Genomic DNA, 25,645 nt, shown 5'->3' on the forward strand with positions numbered 1-25,645 from the left:
GTAAAAGCATTGAAGAACCTTGATCATATGGTCATATGGTCAATGTGTTTGGAGAGTCCGCCAGCGGTGAATGGGACGACAGGTCCCCGCGAAATCCGTATGAGTTAGCTCCGAGTAGAGATTCGTGGGAAGGAGTGCGCGAGGCCATCCTCAATTAATCAGCATCTATTGAACGTTTAAAGGGACAATGATGCTTAATCTTTGCGTCACCTCGACAGCATGCTTGGTAATCCAGTGTAGTCTCCAAGGAAGTACACCTCAAAACCTCACAAATAAAACCATTTTTTAATCCAAATAACTGATTGTATATTTTAATCTCACCAAACTACAACACTCGAACAAAGAACAGGCCGATCTCACGCAGGAGTCAAAACGTTTGTTTTATGTTTGGTTAGTCTACACGGAAAGTCTGTATCCTTCAACATTTCAATCTCACCGAACAACCACACTCGAACTAAGAACCGGCTGATCTCGCGCAGGAGGCAGAACGTCTCTTTTATGTTTGGTTAATTTACACGGAAAGACTCCGAAGGATCGGTTCATGGTATCCGCGTGATCTTTTTCATTATTTTCAATATGAATTTTGTCTCGCAAAACGCAACGCACACCGCAGAATCGTCCTCTTCCGTATTGTCCCCGATCTTCCTACCCGCGTTATTTTGCCCGCTCGTCCAACCGATCGCAGGGCAGCCACCAGAAAAAATTCTCAACAAAACAATAATCGGGCACTACCCTGGCAATCCAAACTTGCACATTCTTTAACGTTACAAACATTAGGAATAACAAAACAGTCAAGAATCCATCTAAGAGAATGTTAAAATTGTATGGTGGTACCACAAAAACATGATTTAATTTTTTTAAAATATTATTCGTATTTTTTTCTGTTCGCATATCAGCGGGTAATTGATTAAATATTTTTATTCTTTTATAGTCATAGTGATTCTGTGCTGTTGTGGTTCGTACGGGTGGTACAGTTAGTCCACCAACAGAAGTATCCCTTATGCTAATATTTAGCAGTGGGGTAGCTGAAGTAGTGCAATTTTGCCGTAAATTTTTGTAAGTGGGGGAATAGCGAATTCTTGAAATACATTTATTGATGGGTAGTAATAAGGTTTTATAAGAATTTTTTGAATTGTTTCGAGTGGGAGAAGGGATGATTTACGAGTATTTGCACCCCCCAAGCTATGATTCCAGATCCAGACCGTATCATACAAACACTAGTATTAACTAGTATGCGTCTTAAACCCTCTCAACACTCGCATCCTTCTTCATCTGTTGTTTATCTGGGGTTGACATCCGTCACGATATATCTGGATTGTCACTGTTATCGAGCCTCGCTACCTCTACTCCCTTTGTCTTTCTCTGATTCTTCTACATTTGCGTCACCTCCATCCATCCATTCGGATCTTCCTACTTCTGGTACTTCGGCACTCTGGTACTTCGGGGATTATAAAATTGACATGTTTTAATTTTTCCAACGAGACCACAGCCACTGGCAATCCTATGCATGTCAATACCATTTAATTACAATTACATCGACATTCTTCTTCGATTTCCACATTTCTAATACTGTGTTACATTTTGACATAAATATTTTATTTACTATTTTTTTAATTTTTTTATTGAAGTTTATTTGGGAACCATACAGTTACATATAATTTTACATTTAATTGTGAATTTAAAATAAATCAGTTAAGTTCCATTTAATATATTTTTTATTTTGATTACGGACTAGGAACAAAGTAAATATTAAAAAAATATAATATTTCATACGTACGTAAATCAAAAAAATAGTTTTTTTGATTTACGTACATGGCAAGGTAATTTGATTTTAAACGTTTTAAGGGTGCAGTGGAAAATATCAATAACTGTTGGGGTTGCAGATACGTCCGAGTAAAGAGATTTGTGCTTATTTCGATATGAAATGTTGTATAAAATAAGGTATTGCGTTTAGGGCAACGAAATGCAATCCTTTCTAATAGAGCAGAGTTAAGAGTATGAGTAATAAGGGTTACACTGAGGATTTTCGAAACGATACTACATGTGTTTCTAAAATTTTGATTGTATATTTTCAATTCGGTTAATTTAAGTTTGATATTGAGGATTCCAAATAATAATTGGAGGTGCAAATTGGGGATTAGATTTAAAAGGTTTAAGTCCATTGTTAAAACTCTCTTTCCATATTTCTATTCGATTGTTATAAAATTTTCTCCTGCACATTTTATCCTATAGAGCATGCATACTGAAAAACCAAATACAACCTTTGAAGCTACCGCACGTTTTATGTGATGACATATTATTCCTATAGTTTATTTTTGTTATTATACCTTGTTGTACTTATAGTGTTGCCGTTAATTGTTCGTCGTGATCTGAAGTGAACTCCCTGTTTCTACATTTGGAAAGTTATGTTTGGACACCTTGTTGTTTTAACAGACGGACATACATACTATTGTGATAATTACAGAACTCTGCACCTTCAAAGGAAAGGACGATAAGCGCAAATGGCCAACTTTACAAGAGTAAAATTTAGGTGTTCTGGTTTTAATTTTAAAATACATGTACTTGTATGTATTTAATATATTCTTAGGTTTATAAACAAAGCTCACCGAATTATTATCTTTTTGCTATGAACATGGATTTTAAAGGTTTTCGAAGAGTATGCAATTTGAAAATGGACTCCTGTCCGTTTATTTTTTATGTTTGTTTTATACAGTTGGGTTGATCGTAAGTGGTTAAAGTTAATTCAATTCAATTCAATTCAATTCAATTTGTTTATTCCTTTAAAAACATTACAAAATTACATTTTATTTCGTTTTTAAGTACATTTGTAAAATGGTATTACATAATAGTTAGCGGTGTATAAACTATACCAGCATCAATAGAGCTTGCTTTTTAAAGGCAGCTTCACCGATGCTAAATATGTCGATATCCGAATTAATTCTGTTCAACAGCAAGACTGCTCTCCCCACCGGCATGACCATTGGCAAGTTGGTCCTGCAGGCCGGGAGATAAAACAGTCTATGCTGTCGGTGACGGAGATAACCATCAGGAACATAGAGACTAATACTCTCCATGATAGTCGGATTTTCAAACCATCCAGGAATCAGTTTGAAGAAGTGTGATACAATATGCACATTATTGCACATCTCTTCTGACCCGTAGATGGTTCATACCGAGCATGCCCAAGAGAAAGTCAGTAGGATAGAGCCACGGGTAGTAGCCATACTCCCTCCGGTAGAGGAATCTCAGAAATTTCTTCTGCACTCTCTCCAACATAAGGGAATACTTCACCTGATGTGGGCTCCAAACCACCGACCCACTCTCAAGCCTACTCCTAACCAACGCAATGTATAGCACTTGGAGAACCCGGGTGTCTCTAAAATTCATCGCAGTACGTAGGACGAAGCCCAGCATTTTCAGTGAAGCACTACACGTCATTTCGATATGAGCATGAAATGTCAGCCTACTATCAAACATGATGCCAAGATCTTTCATAGTGGAGACACGTTTTAAACTTCGGGCATTCATGGTATACCGGTAAAACCAAGTATGACGTGCCCGTGTGAAAGAAAGAATGAAACATTTAGAAACATTGAATTCGATCCGATTCCGTTTACTCCAGTCAACAATTCTATTAATGTCCGATTGGAGTCGAATGCAGTCTTCTAAAGTTTTAATTTCCAAGAATAGTTTTAGGTCATCAGCAAAAAGAATTGACCTGGAATGCAGAATATTTTCTGTAATATCGTTAATAAAAATTAAAGATTTGAACCCGCGACATCCAGATTTCTAGTCGAGAGCCTTACCCCTCCACCACGGAGACCGTCCAGTTATTAACAGCCGCCAAAAATAAACCGTAAATTTTCATCGATTGTTAGAATTAAATAATTGACAGATGATGTAAAATATTCTGTGAATCTGATCCGTTTTTTGATTATAATTGTTTTAATTAGCCCAATTTGGCTGACCGAAGCGATGCTGGCGCCACGGGCGACCGATTTCAGCACTAAGCGACCACCAATAAATCGGATCTTCCGTCACAGGGGAGATTTATGAAAAATATTCCCGAATAATCCATTGCTTTCATTTACTGGCGCATAGAATATTCATAAACTCTTCTGCAAAACCGTGTTTGACGTTTTGGTGCAGCAGTTTGGCAATTTATCGTTAAATGTGTCCAGGTGGGAAAGAATCAGACATTGACCTTTTCACTCAGATGAGAAGATTATTTACCGTAGGAAATCGTCTCTTTAAAAAAATATAAAAAAAAACTACGATATTAATCGGCAGTCATATGGCAAAAGGGGCCTTCTGTTCATTTCAATATTGTTCAGGAGAGCAAAAATAAAATTTGGTTCTGTCCCTTATTTTTTTATATTACTATCTGTTGCGTATATATAAAAAAATGTAAGTCCTCCAAACGACACATTAGGCCAATTTTTGCGTTTTAAACAATATATATAGCCCCTAAGGAGTTATCCATTACAATTTCTAAAAACATTCATTGTAAACAAACTTACTAACAGAATGCATAAGCATTAATAATATGTTTAATCCAATGTCGTAAATTTATTGTATGGTTTTTATTAAATTATATATATCTGAAAAAGTACATACAAAATAATATAGTGAATTTATGTATAGCAGTTGTATTTCTTATTCCTCCTCAATAGGGTGTCCTGTACTGAGGCGGACTAAAGTTATTTATTCTATTTTATTTGTCTTCTATATCGTTTTAAATGTTTTTTATTCTGAGTGTTTTCATTAACCTCTTTCAGTCAGATTTTTATTCTTGATTTAGACCCATTAAACTTAATTATTAGTTTTATATCTTGATGAAGGATGCTCTAGAGTTTTGTTACAAAATAAATGAAGTTTCATTGTCCTAATGTGGTTTTATATCTTGGAATGGTTTTTATGTCATTTTAATTCAGTCTAGGCGATGCGATGGGTCGAGAGTCCGGCTAGAGAGGTCAAATAGTCTCCCTTAACCGGCCTCTCCTGATCCGGCCCGCCATGCAGTTAGTGAGCAGGCGTCCGCCCCCAAGACCTGGACAAACTCCGAAAATCCTTTCTAAGTCACATAAAGGACCCCTTGGGCTGACCTGTGACAGAGGTGTAAACAAATGAATTAACAGGTTTCCTGATGAACTTTTGTACGAATATATTATCATGATGTCGGAACACGTGTCCATGAAAATCATTTTTCTCCGTGTACAAATTAAGTGTGCTATGGGCTGGTTCGTGTGCCCGAGGCAACTTCAATATCCCTTCTGGTGAAATTAATGAAACATTTTAAAATGCGGAATATCTTTCTCGAGAAGTTGATAATATTCATTAACCCGTTTAGGGTGTAGGAGTAGAAAGGTCTTGAAAAATTTTGACATTCGTTTTTTTTTTCAAATCAGTATTGATTTAAGGAATCGAGGCCAAAAATTTTCCTCCCTTTGTAATTATGGTTTAATTTTAAAGTATTTTTTCCGTATTTACAAATAATAGGTTTAGAGCGGGAGCACACAGAGAGCGGTCAGGAGTTCCGAGTTCCCCGTTCGGCGTTCATTAGAATGTAGGTAGGTACTGATATAATACTATAACAACAACGCACACAACGGGCCGTCAGACCGCGCGGTCAAAACGGAACGTCTCGTTCTAAGAGTTCTTTTCCCGCCGAGGCAGAGAACGCCAGAACGCCGCGATGTCTGAGGTTACATCTACATCTAATCAAGAAAATAGGGTGGTTTACGTCCTTTCACCACAATCAACTCCAACATTTCAAACAACTAGTACACCGCAGCCGACTGAAAACCTAACAGAATATTACGAAACATATCGTATTCATTACATAATTCTAAATATTCTAATGTCTTTTCTTATCCTTAATAAATAAATACCTACATACCATAAAAATACAGCCAGCCTTTCTTTTGATGAAACACAGTTCCTCCAGTTAGTATTTTGTTTTTCGATATCGGGTTGTATGATGTTATACAATTCATTAAAACTATTAACCGACATTCGAAAATAAGTATAGAATCGTTGTTCATCTTTAAGTAAATCCTGAAAAATACTAGTAAATTCGCCTTGTTCTTCTCGCGTTGTGTTGATTGGGTGCACCCAATACTTCCATTTCTTTTTAGAAGCTGCTAAGCTCCACAAGAGCAATAATTCTTCATCGGATGATGAACTTTCTAGTGACATGTTGCATATGCAAAGACCCAAACGAAACTAGAACGCGAGAATTTGAACGCCGCTTGTGTGCTTTGGAACTCTTGAGCGGTCAACGGTCACTAGAACGCAGAACTCTGACCGCTCTGTGTGCTCCCGCTCTTATATTGCACTTATATAAACAAGACGTGAGTTGTCCTCGATACATTCCATTGCTAGGCACTCAAGAGCGTATTTTTATTGGCAAGGCTCTACGCTTTACGACATCTACGCTATTGGACGCCTACGACGCCGACGCCGGCACCGCCATAGTAGACTCGATATGCTACCCCTAAAATCAGACTTCGCTACACGCGCACTTAATGTTGGCTCTATACAATTCAATTAATTTGGCAATGCGATTTTAAATTGTAAATTCAGTTTGAGCACTTGGGTGCTATATTTAAATGTATATATATTTTATCTAACAGAATTTTTGACGTTCTGCTAGGTTTTTTTATATGTTAAATAGATTATCGCATATAAATGGAGTAACATCTGTACATTTATTTATTCTCTCCGTAAAAACACGCCTTTTTCACAGTTCCCATGAAGCGAAAAGGGCCTGTAGATTTTTGAAACGACTATGTTCTCTCTGAAAAACAATATTCGTCAGATATCTATTTAATAACAATTCTTTTTTTTATCATTTCGATTAAAGATTGTGCTGAAACAGGTTTTCATTTACAAGAGTTCTTATTTTCGTTTCCCAGAAATAAACCATCTACAAATAATATTTGCAGTTACTTTAAAAAGTGTTTGTGGTAAAACAATATGTGATCGCAATAGGCGAATCAAGAGTGGACTGTAAACATTAATTGTGAACTTTGAAGTTGACACAACTATGGTTGGAGATGGTGAACATGGAGTAAGGAAGAAATCCGACTTATCCCTTTGATGTTCTTCAAAGATGTTGATGGTTGGTTTCACTCATTTAGAGATATGATTTATTTAATGCACAAGCTTCCATAACATCCAGGTTGGATGGGAAACACACTGAGGGAACCGAATATGTTCACTGGAGAGCCTTCTACCCGAGTTGAAATCAATAAAAGCACTGATCACAAAGAGATGTTATTCAACCAGGCTCTATCAAAAAACTGGTTCGACAGTTACTTTTATTGTTGTAAAATGTCACACAAACGTGGGTATAGTCGGAAAATGACAGGTACTTGTAGGTAGAACAGGATGGGAAAAATTACAAGGACAATGTTAAAGGAAGATAGTTTCGTCAACACAATATTTCCCCGTAAATTATTCAAAAACATCAAATAACTACCTATAACCTTCAAGGTAACATTAAAATTATAGGGAAATTTTATCTATAAAAATACAAAATTTATTGTACCTACGGCATAATGAATAAGCTTCCGTATCCACTGCAAGGAGATCCACAGTCAATCTATCGTATAAGTAGTATTATACGAACCTTTACCAAAATGTGAAAAGGAAATGAACTTGCCAGTTATTCAGAAATGTTCCACCCTTAAAATTCCAACCCTTTCGATTTGGCGATTTAAATTCAGACACAATTTATCCGTCTGAACCTTTCCTAATTGTGCGCACTTGCAGTGCGCAGCACCCACGCTTGTGGAGCTAGCTGCCTCGTAGCGCCTTCGTAGCGAGTAGCGAGTCAGATATATACAGACCGTCGTAGCGTCTGGACGCATACGTAACCCGTAGATTTCACACTAAAGTGTACATTTCATTTGTGATCCATATAGTTGCGTCTCAGGCGTACGCACATTGTGATATTCGACCCGAGTGTAGTTAGATACAAATAAAACACTCTCCGTATTAAATTGTCTGATTAAGTGATAACATCGACAGTTTCTTTGTATTTGTATGACTGTAGTGTACCCTGCCATCGGATATTGAATTAGAACCGGGGTGTTTCGTGAATAATTCGGAACAAAGACGGCGTGTTACGTATCCGCTCATATTTGTAGTCACAGTTTTTGGAGTAGTGAGTATTGAAGGCTTCGTGTTGGTTACCTTACGCGGGGTAAGCGCTAATTGGATAGTACCACGTGAAAACTTCTCAGGTATAAATACACTTTTCTATTTATATTATTTTGGCGTTCATTCATGCGCTTGATCTGCGTGTTTTTCCTTTACCACCACGTGTCTTAGGAATTAAGATTAAAGTTTTCCCTAAAAACCTTATTTTTGCTTCTTGTATCTACTTAGTCATTAAATGTGGACTCTCCATCAATATTCGCTTGAATTTTCAATTGGGGTGTCTTATAGTGTCGCTCCTTATCATGTGAACAAGATATTGGAGTTTTCTTCTTTCTGTTCAGTAATTTCAAACATTCGTTGTAGTCTTATATATTTTAAAATAATAAGAATCTGAAAAGTAGTTTTTATTCAAAATATATCAATTTAATCCTTAGTTATACAATTGATAATTATGGAATTCAATTTTAATTAATGATTTACTGTCATGCTTTAAATAGCCAGATATTCAGAATAAATATATCCTATTTGCCATACGTTAGTGAAAAAAATACATTTGAGCATTCTGTGACAGTTACGCAAACATCTCCATTGATACTTGTTACATAACGTCCTGTGTACATCCCCGGCATGTGAAAGAGTGGCACTTCGGGAAATGGGCCCTTTCCTCTTCTGGCTCGAGTGAACCTCGCTGAGAGTGGAGGCGCCCCTCGACCTTGGATAACCTTCCCTCCTACGTCCGATCTCGAGATGGAAAAGCATCTGGTACTACTCTGACGTCACTGGTCACCTCGAGTTTACGAATTCCCTCGGAAATTTCTATTACCTCAAAATATCAGAGTTATAAATAAATATATCTTTTTTACAATTTTCTACTCTTTGTAGGTTTTCTCTGACATGTCATCTTAAGAGATACTGTGTGGAAGTTTTTTGTAGGAAAGAAAAAGACCCTACTCGAAGAGAGCCATTTAGACAGAAACATATAATCGTTTTTTAGTTCTACCGGTATTTCAAAGGAAGTTGCGCCGAGAAATTACCGTTATTGATCACTTCGGAACATGTGTATAGTCTCGCCAAACGCGCGACCAACATTTGTACACGGTTGACATTTTTCACGGGTTGTTCCCGCGACTCGTTCTTGAGCTTAAATAGCTTGGCTGTAGAATGATTTGCCGGCCTCTTTCCTCTCTTCTACAACGTTGGAAATTATTTTACTCCGGGCCTCCTCTCCTGTGCAGAGTTAATGTAAAAAAATATATAGTTATACGTACAACTTTAGAGCCTCTACGGACTTTACGCACTTGGCGAGATTATATGTGTTGTCATGTAGGATGGTTTGAACCTGTAATTATTTTACGATGAGTATCCTTAGCATCTGATTACTCACTTCAAAATAGAATAATTGAATCTACGTGCAGCTAGAGGTCAAGAATGGTCGCCCACGCGGTTCATCCTTTCTCGGGTCTAGTACCTACCATATCTTACTATGTATACATATAGTATCTGTGTATACCCCATCTCCCATATTCCTCGCCCACTCTGAACGAACTCTACTCTCTTTCATACGAACTGATGACGTTGATTCGGCTATCAGATATTGTAGTACACGCCCTGTGTCAATGACGCTAGAGTTGTTATTTTTTCTTTCTGTGAGACATCTGTCATATCATATCTATCTATTCCCATGTGCCCACCTGCCATATTTAGTCCTGAAATTTTAGTTTTTGTGGATGAAAGAGTCACGTTATTTTGAAAATTAAATTATTAAAATATTTTTTAACCGGTTGTTAGTGAAAATAAGTGCAACGGCTTAAATCATAGTATTTGTTTAATTTATTCACAAAGTAACTACCGCTTTCATGGTTAGGGTTACACATATATACAAATCATCCGAATATTGATTACAGTATCACTTACTTACCTAGGCGTGTAATGGTTTTGAAAAGCGGCCTCATTTAGTCGCGCCAATTAAATTCAATAAAATGATGTATAACAAGTTTGTTTATCAATTTATATAATGTATGTACTTGTTCTTAGCTTAACGTTTTTTCTCGCGAATTTTTCCGAAACCGATCGACAAATCAAATAACATGCAATTGTTTAGTTTCCAAATATTGTAGATATTCTCTCTCGGGAAAACTCATCGAACCTACTTTTCTAAATCAACAGTATGTAGCCATAGATTTTATTTAAAAAGGTTAAATTACCCTAGTGTTCCAGATTAAAAACCGATTATTTTTGAAAAACATTTTTAGTTAATTTATTTTTTTACAAAACAAGAACCTAATTCCTATTCCCCCCTTTTGGTCATTGAACTGTAGGTAAAAGGTGTTTTAAAGCGCTGAATGTAACGCTGAAATCAACCCTTATTCTTGTCACGAACTGGCTGATTTCTTTCAAGCGGGACGTGCCTTCTTTTCTGAACACGAATAATCCTCCATTTCCACCTGCCCCGAGTCAGGACTCTATCCAATTTATTTATAACGCCAAAGCGTTATTCAACAATAGACAAGGGAGTTTATAAAAACGTTAATGTTAACTTTATTTATGATTACGGCACATGAAAAATGGTTTCTAAAATTTAGAAATATTTACAGTTATTTATAAAACAACCATAACGTGTCCCTGTCAAAATGTGTGAATTGAAACTTATAACCAAAGGCTGTCGATATAATTTTGGAATGTTATATGTTCTAATGTATCGTACACACTGTGAAAGCCTTAAGGTGGTAGGAATGTATATATTTTAACATTGTGTGAATTTTCCAATTGTAATCTTTTTTCGGTGAGGTGGTTGGGTAAGGGGCGGCATAGTGAAAAAATCAATAGATCGTGAATGAATTATACGTTTTGTGTGTATACCTTCAAATGAATGAATCCTATTAAATTAATCGATTCGCATTGAAGTATCATGCTTCGTACCACTTGTTGTAAGGGGCTTAATAGGAAAGAGTCATGCGATGCTAAGTATCTGATATTCCAAATTTCGTATTCCGTTTGTAGACTAGAAGTAGAAGTTAGTAGACTTGGCCGGAATTTTAATGATTCGGGTCGTTTTTCGAAAACAATTGCCTCAAGGGCACTGTTATTCCAAAGCGTATCTCAGACACGGAATTTTGAAAAAAGGTCATCATGTCTTTATCATTCGATAATTACACGCGCAATTAGAGTTGACCCAATCACCACCACGTTAGGATTTTTTGTATTGGTGGATATACATGTCACTTCCATTAGTAATGTCTCTTCGTCATTGAGAAACAGCCCTTGTAACATAACAAGTTTGAAACATGATGTATCTATGTAAGAAATCCATTTGTGTGAGCACTGTGTTTGACTCAACTCTCTTTGAAACATGATGTATCTATGTAAGAAATCCATTTGTGTGAGCACTGTGTTTGACTCAACTCTCTTTGAAACATGATGTATGCAAGAAATCTATTTGTGTGAGCACTGTGTTTGACTCAACTCTGGTTGCAATTTGCAATATCTATACGTTGGCTTTCTCTGTCTTTCATTTTTTCAATGCTTCCATTCCGTCAGCGCCAATAGTTAACACTTATTGGCGGAAATTGTGGCGCCGCTCACATACAGACATAAGCCTCAGACTTATTTTATTTATCAACAATTTTCCCGTAAAATTACACCAAAAATTCACAGCACATATTATAGGGTAAGTGAAAAGCATTTAGAATTTTTTTCTGACACGTATAATATTATTTGTCAAAATTTTTTCGCTATGAAGAAGCGTACGCAGGATACGTGCTTGATAGATAATATGGATTTGTATAGTACTACCGCTGGGAGCTCCATTGTACCCTTTATTTAGGTTACATGCGTATTTTATGATAAAGAGGGAGGAGTCAGAATAGGTCTATCGGCGGTATTTCTGCTTACGTCATACATAATACATAAATCATTTTCTCAAGAAACAGAGGAAAATGATGTCAATATCTCCAACTTCGAACGATTCAATGGATTCAAGGCAATTCCGTTCTCAAACACTGTGTAATATTTCCTTTATGTCGTCTATTATCACGTCTGTTGTAATCTGTACCGAGTGCAAAGGAAAATGACTGACAAATCCCGTAGTGAGTCAGGCGGGTGGAAATGCGGCGTAGGCGAAACGTCGGCGCTGACTATTGAGTCTATTCACAAAGCGTCATGTTATTAAGGCCGTTGTGTCGGTGAATCCATCACGCGTCAAGATAATCCCCTGTCTCAAATGTCGCGCCATCTGAACCCGTTCACAATTCACACATGTCTGTGACACGCTGTAAATTAACACACTGTAATCTGATACTAATATCTAACGTTAAACATTAACCGGGTAAAGGACAAATACTTTCCACATTACATTGTGCTTGTTTTTCCCTGGTAGAAGCTGCGGGATTCCCGCTTGACTACAATAAGGAACTGCAGAAAAATATTACGGCTTCAAATATTTTTTCTTGTAGATCAACAAAGGCTGAAATTGAATATATAAGTTGTTGTGTGGATTTTGTAGGGAATTTTAAAATCTCTTCACCTCTTATGAGTATTTTAGAACGAGTGCATTGGCAACTCTGGTTCACATTCACATTTGAACCGATGAAAATATTTTAATGCAGGTTTTTAAAGACAGTAAGGTAATTTGTTTATTTGGTGCGGTCGTGGATCCTTTTTGGCACATTAGTGACGAGAGCTAAAATCCATAGATTCAATGCGATTTTTTGAGACCCGTAAAAATAAAACTTAGAAAATTATTTTCTACTATTAAAACTAACTATAAAAAAATTTACAGGTATTTCAACTATTAGGTAATTATTGTTTTTTTTTTAATAATGGATTTCAGTTCCTCATTCTAAAATAATGAACTAGCCGCTAATAAACCGAGACCAGAAACTATTAACAAAGTGGAAAACTTTCGATTTCGATTTCGATTTCGTGGTATGATTAAAAAAATATATTTTAGCTTTCGTTTTCGAGTACATCGAGTCGATAGCTGAACTTTTTTAGGTCGAATTTTAGCTAGGAAGTTAATGTTTTTTCTCCAGAAGTTTCGTTTAACCCCTTAGCTGCCGAAATAAAAGAAGAAAAAAATGTTCAGATCGAAAAAAAGAAGTTGTTTTGGGTTCTCTACGTAATTGAGATTCACCAATTTGTTCAGTTCTATTCGAAAATAATGTATAAGAAAAGTTTTTTTACTGTCGTAGATTATTTTTTTAATGTTGCTACAAATATATACACAGATATATATTGAAGAGACTTTAGTTTCTTGTGCCCTGTTAATGGAAAATATTAGGGTGTATATTAAATTATAAATTGCTAATTATATTTGCCCAGGGGCGGTAAACATTTTTGTTTTTGTAAGTGTTAGTTATTTGGTGTAAATGAAGTGAGAGTAACAGTCCACGATGGAATTTGAATACCAACCCTTGTGTATGGCAGTGATGCATGAAACTGGAAGCTGGAGGATGAAAGCCTATATTTGCGGGGAAATAGCGTGATGATCAGATAGTTCGATCGTCATTAAATATAAGTTAATTTAATGTAAAGATTTTTGTCCTGAATTATTACATCGGTGATCCTTCTTTGTGGATACAAATTGATAGATCACACTTAATACAATCTTAAGGTTGAGTTCCCTTTCGCACTTATTTCTTAAAACGAATAACGTATTTACGAACTTTCGCACGACCCAATTGCAAGCATGAAACTTATAACAAGAATGTGGCATTTTTAGTAATAATATCTTACAATTTATTTCTCTGAACTTATAACTAACATCTTGCATGAAATTCAACCCGACGATGGATAATAGTTCTAGGTAAGGTTCAAATAAGCATCATCTTAGCTTTTCTGTGAAAATACATCATATAAATCTAACCTGACTTTGACTCAACATAGAACTTCCTTTCACTGTGATCTAGTATTGCGTGAGTTATCTATTTAATCGAATCTGACCTACCTTGACCTAAATTTGAAATACTCGTACTTCACCTTTATTCTTTGTAGGGCATCATTTATCTTTCGTAGTGCGGCCCTTTTCTTCGATGTTTTTGTGACACATTGAAGAAAAACACCGATAATACGTAATTTACAGTAATTGTTGCATAATGCTGTCAAAACCAGCCTGTTTCCATTTTAAATGCGCATATAAGCAATGCACCCGTGCTCTCTTATTTGTTTTTTAATATTTAATTAGCAGTTTGTAATGCAATGGAAACTTGATTTTAATAACCGGTGCCCCATAGTACCCGCAATGTACTGAAAGTTCGTACGTTGGAAGATTTTGAGATGGATATATTAGTTTAATATTATGAGCTTCATCAATATACCATGGACATATTGATAGGTATGGTATAAGAAAATAATTTAAGATGAGAATAATACGGTATGCTTGTTGACCGGGGTAAAGTTCACTAACTTTGGGAGGCGATTGTACATGATGTCAAAACTTTTTAGAAATTCCATTGTTTTTCCCATAAAGAAATATATTTACTCACAAATAATTCAAAATTTTAACCTTAAAAAGTTAGACTTTCGAAAAAAGGTGTTTTACTTGTACTTTCATGCATAACCACCTCCCAAAAGTAGTGCATCTTATCCCCAGACCCGTTGTATTTTTATGAACTATAATGTCGTTAGAAAGCGAAATATTTCTTAAAGTAAAATAAATAAAAATATATAGCAGAGGAAGACTTTACTACCCATGGCTTCGAAATTTACACGACCAATAAAAATACATTTTGTGCTGATTTATTCCGGGCTGCTGTCTGCAGGATTGTGATTGCCCCGATGATAGCCAACCAGAAGAAGTAGCAATAATAGAAAATGTTCACCTATTGTTCTTCGAGCATACTAAAAGTCTGAAGGTAACGAGATTTAATTTACCTAATTTAAGCTCAATTAGTCTAACATTGTAGGAGAATTCCATTATCATGTTTCAATCAGTAAACTTTACATATTGTAATAACATTATTTGGTTCAATCTAATTCGAGCCACCCCGAGGTACAATTTTCAATTTAATCATTTTAACCGAATAATCATATTACGTTGTGTTTCGGTCGTATGCAGAGTAATGTTATGCAAATATAAATATATTAATGGAATTGAAAATTATTTGTCGCTTAGATCAAATTCAGCGGAAAGTGGGATTAATATAATTAATTTATTGGCCACTGTGACAGTTTGACAGAATTAAAAACGATTTTTGTTCGATACTAATTAAATTGAATATTCGTACGGTATGACATTGCATTAAATTATAATAAAAGCGAAAATAGAATATTTGTTAGAGTGCCGTTTTTCTGAAATGTCACTTCAAGGGTGCTTTACAGAGCTAGAAAAAATTTACCTTTGAACGACTTCTAGCTTGATTAAACGAGAGTTTATACATGAAGTAATATATGATATTTACTTATTGAATGTTGGGATAAACTGTTATCATAAAAAATCTTGAAAAATGCTTTAACTGATAATGTGAAAATCCCCATTTTTTTTATAGAGATTTTTTCACAAAATTTAGCTATTTCGGACTAGCTCTGAAAGAAGGTTATTAGTAATCATTACCTATTATTTCTCAATTAAAAGGTATACACCAATGTATTACGGAGAAGTTTACGAATTTGAGGTACTTATACTATAAGTATAAAAAAAGTGATGTGGGGCAGTTTTACTATTCTGTGACATGGGTCAAAAAATTGTTGCTGTGCTGTGCTGTGACGTTGAAAATGTCAATCGTCAATGCAGAACCGTTATGGCGAAGCTTAATGCCAAATCAATATTTTGATTAATCTTTATAACGAATCGGTGTACATTCTGAAAACCAAAAAATATGCTTTAGTTAAATTGAAGGTTTTCCTATCGCTTCGCTTGAGTAGAATACAAATAAAAAATAAATTACTCAATAAAAAATATAAATGCAAACTACTACAAAAAATATTTTTTCAATAGATATGTATGAACGCGTAAAGAAAACAACTTTTAAAAAATACAGTTTTATAGCTAAGATGAAATCAAACGTTTCTAGACTCCCGTTTGTCAAGAGATTTTAATGCCTATTACCTACGACATAAGGTATACCAAGATATACACTTTTTTTTCTAGCTTCCTCTTAAAGAGTTGAGTCGCTCTGTTGTTTGGCGCGTTCTGATATGCAAAAGTCCTCGCTCTCGGAGCATGAAAAAGTGCATGGGTCTCCCACTAATATGCTTGTATGGCACATATAAGCTAACCTGTTTAAAAAAGGTGGATTAAATACAGTTCCGGTAATTAATTTAAAAATATATTCACATAAAACCATTTTTCGGCGGGTTTGTGGGGTGTTGAAATGGAGCATTCCTATTAAGAATTATGGGTATAACTGTCTGAAGAGACGTGTTTTAATTTTCGCTCCGAATTCTGTTTAATTTTCACTTCATTTGTCACCTTTAAGCATTTAAACAATTATTTCAAGCATACATGTAGAGAAGCTGTTAAAATGTATAAAGAATCAGGTTTGAAGAAGAACCGTAATTAACTAAGTACATTTACACCTCAGATGGCTAATCCCTCCCCCAGTTGCGTGTCTTGGCACATTTAAAGTAGGTACCAGATAGAAACGCGTGACGGAACAGGCGGAAAGGCATTCACATTGGTGAACAGTGAACTAACAGAATAATACTCGTATAGTCCATTTCTACCTTACCATTCAAATTCTGATTTTTAACATGTAGTTTTGAACGTTAAAAAAATGCTCCTGGTATATTAAAATATAGTTGATTCGCTTGGCAAGGACGTTATGCATCTTAATATTATTCTAGATTTTCTTTTCGTCACTCGCAAATTTGTTTATTTTATCTGTGAATAAGGGCGTCGCAAAGTTCCAGATTACAGTCAAATTACTGCCGTTTCATTTACAGGAAAGCCTCATATGGCTTATTTTTACTGTGAATAACGCTTATTTAGGAAAATATGATAAAACTCAAGAATATTTTCGTATGTCTTCATTATATAATGTTTTTTTTTAATAATATTATACAGGAATAAAAAAACTTTTATCTATCCTGGGATAGATTTGCATATTTATTACTTACATACTTATTTAGAGAAAAAAAAGTTATTACGAAAATAGTTTTAGCGGATGCACGGTTAGTGATTGCCGTTTTACCTCTGGCACACTGAGGAGTAGGTGTAGGTTCTAAGTCGCGGGAGGATGGCATCCCAAGGGTTAAGGATAAAATAGTGTCAGTCGGCGCACGGTTAGTGATTGGCGTTTTACCTCTGGCACACTGAGGAGTAGGTGTAGGTTCTAAGTCGCGGGAGGATGGCATCCCAAGGGTTAAGGATAAAATAGTGTCAGTCGGCGCACGGTTAGTGATTGGCGTTTTACCTCTGGCACACTGAGGAGTAGGTGTAGGTTCTAAGTCGCGGGAGGATGGCATCCCAAGGGTTAAGGATAAAATAGTGTCAGTCGGCGCACGGTTAGTGATTGGCGTTTTACCTCTGGCACACTGAGGAGTAGGTGTAGGTTCTAAGTCGCGGGAGGATGGCATCCCAAGGGTTAAGGATAAAATAGTGTCAGTCGGCGCACGGTTAGTGATTGGCGTTTTACCTCTGGCACACTGAGGAGTAGGTGTAGGTTCTAAGTCGCGGGAGGATGGCATCCCAAGGGTTAAGGATAAAATAGTGTCAGTCGGCGCACGGTTAGTGATTGGCGTTTTACCTCTGGCACACTGAGGAGTAGGTGTAGGTTCTAAGTCGCGGGAGGATGGCCTTCCAAGGGTTAAGGATAAAATAGTGTCAGTCGGCGCACGGTTAGTGATTGGCGTTTTACCTCTGGAACACTGAGGAGTAGGTGTAGATTCTAAGTCGCGGGAGGATAGCATTCCAAGGGTTAAGGATAAAATAGTGTCAGTCGGCGCACGGTTAGTGATTGGCGTTTTACCTCTGCTACACTGAGGAGTAGGTGTAGATTTTAAGTCGCGGGAGGATGGCATTCCAAGGGTTAAGGATAAAATTTATGATAAATCATTGCTACTGAAAATATGAAATAGATTAATACACATGAAATAAAATGTAACGGCAATCTACAATGATTTAATATTACAATGAGGTATATAAGCTTAATCCTAATAAATTGAAATGTATCATTGTTACCAATATTTTTGTTGTTTGCGTCCATTGACCTCTTTGTATTTTATAAAATTTATCTTTTCGTGTTTGAGTGTGTATCAGAGCAAGGGCAATATTGCATTTTCTTATCGGAATATGGTGCATATTGTTTATGCAGATAATAAATAAAAAAACAGGATGTTTCGGATACCTACTAGACAGTGATAACACGCGTTTAAATGATTAACTTATATACATGCACTTGAGGATGGACGAAATACAAGCGACTAATGTTTTTTTTATTATTTGTAAATTCGGATTGCGAGCTCCCGAGTCTAGTACTAACTAGATTGTCTTATACTAATAAGAGTACCTACTCGATAAACATGGCATAAGAACCCATTTCATTGCCACTATTCACTAATTAATCATGTAGCAAACTCGCCAAATCCTCGCGTACATATTATTTTTTAATGATAAACTAATGTTTATAAGACAAGGTTGTATACATAGCATAAAGGATAACAAATAATAAATGCTGCCAACGGGAATTGAACCCGTGCCTTCTGATGTCCGATCAGGTGCTCTGAAACCACTGAGCTATGTCGTCTCATTTCCAACCCGCCGGGGTATTTTTACTCGGCAGATATTTTCAATTTGTATTGATATTTCAGGCGACTAATTATTGCTTATAATTATTTGCTCGCCTACATAGTTTAGCAAACGAATATACAAATAATATCGACATATTTACTATAAAAAAATCGATTTTCAAAATATAAAATCTTTCATGTCAAAATATAATCTCAGAATTTTTTGCTACTTTATTATATTTTTTAATTTTATCCGATTGTAAACCATATAAAATCATTGTTTATTACTAACCTTTGTGTAAAAATTTAACCATATGTACCCAATGTAAAAGCCCAATGGGCGTATAAAATAGTAAATAAATATTTTTTTATTTTTTTTTTTATTTTTTTATTGAATAAATAGTTAATACATAATATCAAAAAACAAGTCCTGCTAAGCCGATTGAATTGGCTTGTCAACGGGTGCTTAAAGTTAGTTTCAAATACATTTTTTAAAGTTATAATTTACATCTTATATCTACAGAATTAACAATTTTTTCATACAATATTTCATACATATTAAAATAAATATTTTTTTTCCGATAGCCAATTTTTCACCATATATTTAACCTTATTCATAGATTTACATTGCTTTATAGTGTCAGGTAATAAATTAAATATCTTCGGTATGTTGTATTCAAACGTTCTCTGTCCGTATTTATTATTAAATTTCGGAACTATTAACCCGTCATTGCGCGTGAATCTAGTACTGTATTTATGTTCTAATTTTTCTTTATGCTGCGGGGTAAATATATACTGAATTATGATTTTTTGCCATAGTATAGCCTTAACAGGTAAAATTTTGGCACTCTGAAACAGCAACGGTGTATTATGTCTCTGTTTAAAAATATTAGGGACGACTAGTAATTTTACAATTGCGTTTTGTACAACTTGGACTTGTTTCAGATTGGTTGTACTAGTATTTCCCCATATGGTTAATCCATATCTTATAATAGATTCTGCCATTGACATATAAATTATTTTAAGTGTTTCAATTGATAGGAAAAAATTTAATGTGTACATTCTGCCAGCAATTGATCTGAGTCTTTTACAGGTTTTTTTAATATGTTTGTCCCATTTGAAAAAGCAATCTACTGTAACACCAAGATAGACATATTCTGTAACTAATTTTAAGCTTTCACATTTACAATTAGTCGGGATATTTTTATGGATGCAATTAAAACTATGAGAAATAATATTAGGATTGAATTGAAATCTGGCATTAGGTGATCTTATATGCATAACTTTGGTTTTGTTAGCATTTATTAATAGTCCTGCATCATGTGACCATTTACAAAGTTGATTAAAGTCAATTTGCATGAGTTCAATTGCAATTTTTAGATCTTTATGTGATATGACCAATGCCGTATCATCTGCAAATACAAAATGTTTAACAAAAGAGAAAAGTTTTTTCATTATAGTTACATAAATTATATATAGTGTAGGTCCCAATATGGAACCTTGTGGAACTCCTGCAGATACATTCTTTGTTTTACTAAAAGTATTATTTATTTTGGTACATATTTTTCTATTTCTAAGATAATCTTTAAATAAATTTAACACATTTCCTCTTATTCCAATTTTTTCTAAGGTTTCTAGCAGTTTTTTAGAGTTAATTGTGTCAAAAGCTTTAGAGTTATCGATAAATAACACAATAACATGTAATTTATTATTTAATTGATTATTTATGTAATTGGAAAAATCTTGCAGTAATTTTTCAGTATTTTTTTTTCTTTGAAAGCCATATTGATTTGGATCTATGATAGCGAATTTTTCTATGTAATTATTTAATTTATTTGATAAAAATTTTTCGAGAATTTTTTCTAACGCAGGTAGTATACTAATAGGCCTATAATTTCCCAGTTCAATGTGTTTTCCACCTTTAAATATTGGTCTAGTAATGCTACATTTAAATTCTTGTGGAATTTTTGCTTGCTTTATTATCGTATTGATTAAATGAGTAATTATTGGCCCAAGAGTTTTTATATTTCTTTTTAAATCAAACATTCTTATATTGTCAATACCTGTGCTTTTAGAGTTTTTCATTTTTTTAACAATGTTTTCAATATCAGTTATAGTAGCTCTTGGTATAAATAAACTGTGAGGCAGTTCTTCCAGTACAATATTAGTAGCTTTGTGATTGCATTTATGTAACATGTTGCTGATGCTATCCGAGAAGTAATTCACAAAATCATTTGACACAGAATCCTCAGTTCTATCTTTTAACATATATCGTGTTATTGTTTCATCACAATCGTTTTTGGGTTTACGTCCTAAAATATTATTTATCACATCCCAAGTTTTTTTTGTATCATTAAAACAGTTTTTAAATTTATTATTATAGTAGTTAGTTTTATCTTTATTTATAATTTTATTGACAAGGTTTCGTGATTTTTTGTATTCTGTTTCATATGTTTTGTTTGTTGGTGTACTTTTCCATTTTTTATATTGTTTATCCCTTTTATTTATTTGACATAATAATTCACTGCTTACCCATTCATTTATTGCATAAGGTCGTGTTTTCGGGTTTTGCACTATCGTTTTAGAACTACTCTTGTAAAATTTATTAAATAAAGATTTTATTTTTTCATATAATGAAATACAATCCTTATCCTCTATAAGTTTACTCCAGTTATAATCTCTGATATGTCTATCAATATCCTTTTGTGAGATGATTTGAATATACTTATTTGCAAAGTCTACCTGACGTTTATGACATTTTATATTAATAGCAGTGATAAAATGATCGGCAATATTATTTTCACAGACGCAAGCTGTTATTTTCTTGCCTCTAAATTTAACAAATATATGGTCAATACACGTGCGAGTAATTTGTCCATTTGATACAGCTTCTCTGGTTACTACATTGATGCATTTAGTTAAATAATGGTTAGTAAGTAAGTTTTCATACGAAGTTACAATATTATCTTGTTCATCAAGCAAATTAAGATTTATATCTCCAAGTAAGATAATATTTTCCTTACTATTAATTGTCTCAAGATATGATGATAATTCCGTCAGAAATGAAGATTTACTGAAATTAGGAGGTCTATAGATAGCTATTATATTGACTTTAGTTTTGTCCTGGAGTATGAGCTTTCCTGATATATTTTCAAAATGTATTGATTTTAATGTTTTTAGTCTAAATTCAAATTTGTTTCTTATATACAATATAATTCCTCCTCCTGACTTATCAGTCCTGCAGTAGTTATATGCATTATATCCAGGAATATTGTAAATACACATACTTTCAGTTTGAATAGATGTTTCACATAGCATCAGAATGTCAATATGCTTCAAACAATTAATTAAATATATATGCAATACATCCCAATATTTTTGTATAGATCTAATATTTAATTGAATACAAACAAGATTATCAGACGAATTTATGTTTTGTTTTTTTATCCAATCTTCTAAATTATTTACTGTACTACTTTCTATTTCATTATCATTATCTATATAAGAAAAATTATTCTGCGCCATTTAATTCGTGATGGTAAATAATTGTTTTCTTGTTTTGTTTAACAGACATATTTTGAGTATAAATTGAAGAATTTAATGTTAAATATTTAACAAAATAAAAGTGATTGTATTTGAAGCTAATTGGTACAAGTAATTTTTGATAAAGGCTTAATAAATATAAAATAAACTGTATGTTCACATCTAGTGTTATTTCAGAATATTTTTCATATTTAAAAGCTGTTTTTATAATTATAAATGTGAAATATAGTACACAGTGAAAAAATGCATGTTTAAGTAAACAAAAAAATGTTTTTGAAGGTGACGTTATGATATTACTATTAAAAAAATAATGTAATATAATAATGTTATTTTTGTTAGTTAATTTGTGATTTTTTATAATTTTTATAACGATATTTATGTAATAAAATGTAATAACACTAAATCTATTTTGAGACAGGTTTAATCTTATTTCTAGTCAATATTCTATTTTTTCTTTTGCTAAAAAGCTCATTTTTTTATACACATTACATTTCGTTTTATCGTTTGCAGAATGCCTGATGTCAATATTCCAGTTCATTTTTTTATTTTTTTTATCACAATTTTTACATTTAGGTTCTTTATCTTTGTTAGCACAATCTTTGTAGGAATGATCACCAGCACAGTGTGTACACAATGGTTTGTCCTTTTCTTTATGAAGACACCTGACAGAAGTATGTCCAAAGCCCAGGCAGTGATAGCATTGCACCAGAGGATGGGCATCCTCTACTTGTATTCTCTGGTATCCCACATAGATTTTACCGGTATATACTAGCCTTCTTCTTATTTCAGTACTAACTTCTATTATGTAATTAGATGTGTTATTATATTTGTTTTTCAAGATCTTTTTTAACGTCATCTCAATTTCTGGTTTATCTATCATCACATCCTTGATATCTTCATTCTGTTCGATTATATCTTGTATTATATCATCCTTATTATAGTCATTAGCAATGCCCTTAAGTATTATAGTTGGTCTTTTCTTTTTAATTTCTGTAGCGCTGATGTCTTTGAACTCGTCTCCAATAGCTTTACTCATTTTTTCCGCATCGTACTTTGTCGAACATTTTATAAGTATTCTATTTTTAGATATCGCATTAACACCAATCACTTTTGCACCAATCTTACTTAAGTTAATTTTCTTCCTGATTTTATTTTGTATATTTTCTGAAGATTCGTCAGCATTGTTCGATGAAACTATTAATTTGTAATCACTTTCCAATGTTTTATTTTGGTTTTCAGCTACCTTGCCGTATCCAAATGTTGGTTCGACTATTTTTCCCTTTGCTTCAGATAACTGAAGAGTTAGATGTCCCATCCAGTTAAATATAGCACTTGTTTTTGTTGTAATTAAGTTAATTTGTTCTTTATTAAATTTATTCACTTTATCTTGAACACAATTCAATAAATCATCAATTGCCTCCTTCGCAGAATCCATGAATTGATGTGGATTCATATTTTTTTAAAGTAAAAAACACCGTTTTTTAATAAAAACCTTAATAGGTTCTAGATATTTAGGATAAACTTTAAATTTCGTTATGTTTCACTGTTTGTTAATTGTTTAATTCACTAAATTGTTGTGTCTTATTGTCCTTTTTTCACAAACAATGAAATAGAGCACAGATTCACTTTTTTAAAGTTTGAAAACACACAAACAACACACGATCGTGAAATCAATGTATTCTGCACTTTTTTACTGCTTAAATATAGCTTTATTTGCGTTTATTTCTTTAAATTAGTATGAGCAAGGATGAAACGTCAAGTCTGTAGGTAGATAAAATTATTGTTGATATATAAATATCATAGTCACGTGCTGGTTGACGTTTGGGGTGTTGCCCTTTCTTCTCCTTATTCTTCTTTAGGGCCGATCACATTTGAAACATACATAATACTGTTTTATCATTTTGTGTTATCAAAAATCTGATATCAATCTGTTACATAAAATTTAAACTTAAGTTAGAATTGAGTCAAATGTAAATAGCTGTAGACATGTATGATAATGGCTCTAAGCCGATGCTCTATGCTTTTTATTTTATGTTTTGCTTAATACTAGATCAACGTAATGCATGGTTGAATACATCGCTGGCATTCAGCTGTTGGCATAGAATTTTGCCATTAATAAATACATCAGAGTTCTAATAACGATTTGATTAGATCATCCATTGGTATTTCTTAATCAACTTGCACGGTTTTCTATACCCTTGATATGTCTCATTATTCTAAAATCGATTTTCTTGATGAGTAAAGCAAACAGAAATGTGTAGTATATATACTGAAAACATCTTAAGGGTGTTTTAACTCCTGTTGATTTTCTAGTATAACGTTGGGCTCTTGAGTTTTAATGTTTGCAGCCACTTAAACTGGCTTCTGGCCATTTTATCATTGCGAAATTTTGATTTAGCAATATTTAATAGTGAATTAATTTTGTGAACAGAAAGGATTTTGTGATATAGGGTCCCTCACGACAGCCTTAACTATTTTTATAAGAATACAAAGTCAACGAAAATGGGTAAATGAAGGTATTTCAGTGACACGGAAGACAATACTAAAAGTGCTCGTGAATGAACACTCAATAGACAATGCGTTGTCGTATTTGGAGAAAGGATCTACTTATCTCCCGGAATCTTGAAGCGTGGATTGATTGCTCTTCGATAAAACTCTAGAAATTCACAAAACAGTGTTGTCCTTTTATTAAACGTAATTTATAATGAAAACTGAGAAGCAGGAGGATATGTTATGAACGCAGTATTTTTTCTCTCCTTGACCTTGGCGAGTTATAGTAGGTATATATAATTCTCTGTAATATCGATAGTTCCGAATTAATACCACTAGTGCCATCTGTGTTTATAACAGCTAACCAATATCTAATATATCACAGGATCCAAGCACTGAACATATAATTCCAAGAAGTGTGATCTGATTCGATTTAAAAAAAAAGTATGTCGCCAGCTTAGATAAGACTTTTGACTAATAGGACAGATAGGTAGATATGTTGACCGGTTAGTGGCTGAGTACCTATGCATCGCGTTTACCCAGGCGTCGTGTGTTCAATTCCTCGGTTGGCTAAGTCCTCCATAACAACACAGGCAACATTTTCGGCTTACTGTGGTGGTAGTAGGAGGTTTTCAAATATTGTCAGGTATTCGTAACCCGGGAGATTTGTTTTTCTTTTAAATAAAAAAATAGAGGTCAATGTAAGTGTCTGTTCGGGAATTTCAAGAATTTAAATATCTGAAAACGTTTGATTAATAATAAGTAAGGCAAAGTTTATCTT

At 34.0% G+C, this 25,645-nt stretch overlaps 1 protein-coding gene across 5 annotated transcripts in view; it reads left to right on the top strand.

Annotated features, from left to right (window-relative positions):
* The window catches only part of EndoA (SH3 domain containing GRB2 like, endophilin-A), a 241,762-nt gene that overhangs the window by 117,595 nt on the left and 98,522 nt on the right, over window positions 1-25,645 (top strand). Inside the window, exon 1 of one of the 5 annotated variants that reach the window (XM_089641848.1) lies at window positions 7,678-8,249. The exons of the other annotated variants lie outside the window; for them this stretch is intronic. The gene's annotated coding sequence lies outside the window, so the exon portion shown is untranslated. Of the gene's footprint in view, window positions 1-7,677; window positions 8,250-25,645 lie in introns of those variants that run through there. 5 annotated transcript variants of the gene reach the window in all.

Source organism: Hesperophylax consimilis, chromosome 2 (assembly GCF_061612785.1).
Source record: "Hesperophylax consimilis isolate HC1 chromosome 2, BYU_Hcon_1.0, whole genome shotgun sequence".
NCBI classification, from domain to species: domain Eukaryota; kingdom Metazoa; phylum Arthropoda; class Insecta; order Trichoptera; family Limnephilidae; genus Hesperophylax; species Hesperophylax consimilis.